Raw genomic sequence first — 2,670 nt, forward strand, 5'->3', positions numbered from 1 at the left:
CCCCTGAACCCGCTGGTGGACACCTGCGGTGAGGGATGCTGTCAGGCTGAAGAAGGAGTCCTATCAGGCCTTCTTGGCCTGTGGGACTCCAGAAGCAGCTGACAGGTACCGGCAGTCCAAGCGGCATGCGGCTCGAATGGCCGCTGGGGCAAAAACTTGGGCATGGGAGGAGTTCAGAGAGGCCATGGAGAAAGACTTCCGCATGGCTTCGATGCGATTCTGGTCCACTATACGGCGTCTCAGGAGGGGAAAGCAATGCAGCACATCTTCCATTCAGGAGGCAGAGCCTGGGGACTTTGGGTCGGGCTCTCCAATCTCCGGTGCTGAGGTCACCGAGGTGGTTAAAAAGCTCCTCGGTGGCAAGGCTCCGGGGGTGGATGAGATTCACCCGGAGTACCTTAAGGCTCTGGATGTTGTAGGGTTGTGTTGGTTAACGCGACTCTGCAATATCGCGTGGACATCAGGGGCAGTTCCCCTGGATTGGCAGACCGGGGTGGTGTTCCCCTTATTCAAAAAGGGGGACCGGAGAGTGTGTTCCAACTATAGAGGGATCACACTCTTAAGCCTCCCTGAGAAGGCTTATTCGGGGGTTCTGGAGAGGAGGGTCCGTCGGATAGTCGAACCTCAGATTCAGGAAGAGCAATGTGGTTTTCGTCCTGGTCGTGGAACACTGGACCAGCTCCATACCCTCAGCAAGGTCCTTGAGGGTGCATGGGAGTTCGCCAAACCAGTCTACATGTGTTCCTCGGGGAATCCTGTGGGGGGTGCTCCAGGAGTATGGGGTACCGGGCCCTTTTATACGGGCTGTTAGGTCCCTTTATGACCGGTGTCAGAGCTTGGTCCGCATTGCAGGCAGTAAGTCGGACTTGTTTCCGGTGAGAGTTGGACTCCGCCAAGGTTGCCCTCTGTCACCGATTCTGTTCATAACGTTTATGGACAGAATTTCTAGGCGCAGCCAAGGTGTTGAGGGGATTTGTTTTGGTGACCTTAGGATTGCGTCTCTGCTTTTTGCAGATGATGTGGTCCTACTGGCTTCATCAGACCGTGATCTACAGCTCTCACTGGAGCCGTTCGCAGCCGAGTGCGAAGCGGCTGGGATGAGGATCAGTGCCTCCAAATCTGAGGACATGGTCTTGAGCCGGAAAAGGGTAGAGCGCCTTCTCCAGGTCGGAGAAGATGTCCTGCCCCAAGTGGAGGAGTTTAAGTATCTTGGGGTCTTGTTCACGAATGAGGGAAGAATGGAGCGGGAGATCAACAGGCGGATTGGTGCAGTGTCTGCAGTAAAGCGGGCGCTGTACCGATCTGTTGTGGTGAAGAGAGAGCTGAGTCAAAAGGTAAAGCTCTCGATTTTCCGGTCGATCTACATTCCTATCCTCATCTATGGTCACAAGCTTTGGGTAGTAACCGAAAGAACGAGATCGCAAATACAAGCGGCTGAAATTAGTTTTCTCCGCAGGGTGTCTTAGAGATAGGGTGAGAAACTCTGCCATCCGGGAGGGACTCAGAGTAGAGCCTCTGCTTCACCACGCCGAGAGGAGCCAGTTGAGGTGGCTCGGGCATTTGATTAGGATGCCTTCTGGACACCTCCCTGGTGAGGTGTACTCACCTTGGAATTTTCCCCGGAGGAGCTGGCCCAAGTGGCTGGGGAGACGGAAGTCTGGGTCCTGCTTAGGCTGCTACCCCCGCGACCCAACCGCAGAAAAGCGAAGAAGATGGATGTATGGATTAGGGATATATGTACACCAATATCAAAGTTTGACAGTAACACTTTTATTGTACTTACAAATAATTTTATTTAAGTACATTTTCTTGAAATATATTAATAAAAATAGATGGAGGAGGATGACTTGCTGTGGCCACCCCTGAAAAGAACAGCTGAAAGGAAAAAAAAGAAAAAAGACGATACCTTTAGCACAATGTATGCATAGTTACTAAAGTGTACTTATTTTAAGCTTTTTGGTACGTTAGTTTTCTTGTAATTTTAAAAATCATTTGTGAAAATGTAGAAAAAGACAATTTTGAAATGTATACCTATGGTGTAAGTGTATTGAAATTAAATTTGAGTGTAATTAGAGTTCAGTTTTTGGGTATGTATTTCTGTATTTCGTTTAGGAAGAGATTAAATGTTAAACTACAGCTACATACTTTTTCAGATGTGTAAAGTATGCAAATAGCCACTATTGGAATTTGTTTGTTATTTATTTTTAAGTGTTAAAAAACATTTGTTACATTATAAAATCATATTTTTCCAAACACTTCAAACACAAATGTACGCAAAATCTCAAAAGGTGACTATGGGCACAGCTGGTGTTGTATTTTGTGATATCAAACACAAAAATGTGTTGGCATTTTGTCTATGAATCAAGTCTTAATGTCTGAGGCTGTTTTCACACCTGATAGTCCGGTAGACTCGGTTTGACTCTGGACCAAAATGTCTACATTTGTTACATTTTCAGCTGGTGCCACTGGCGGCGCCAGGGGGGCGCTAGGGGGTGCTATAGCTCCCCCTGGAAAAGTCATGGCACCCCCGTAGCACCCCCAAGCAAAGGCATAACCGGGGTATGTGTGGGACATGTCCCCCACTTCCCTTATGTATGCCCTATATCCCCCGCACTTTTTTCCAGCCGTTGCAATTGTTTAATTTGTTGTTAATATGTGGGGATGTGTTTT

The sequence above is a fragment of the Kryptolebias marmoratus genome, linkage group LG2 (assembly GCF_001649575.2).
Source record: "Kryptolebias marmoratus isolate JLee-2015 linkage group LG2, ASM164957v2, whole genome shotgun sequence".
NCBI classification, from domain to species: domain Eukaryota; kingdom Metazoa; phylum Chordata; class Actinopteri; order Cyprinodontiformes; family Rivulidae; genus Kryptolebias; species Kryptolebias marmoratus.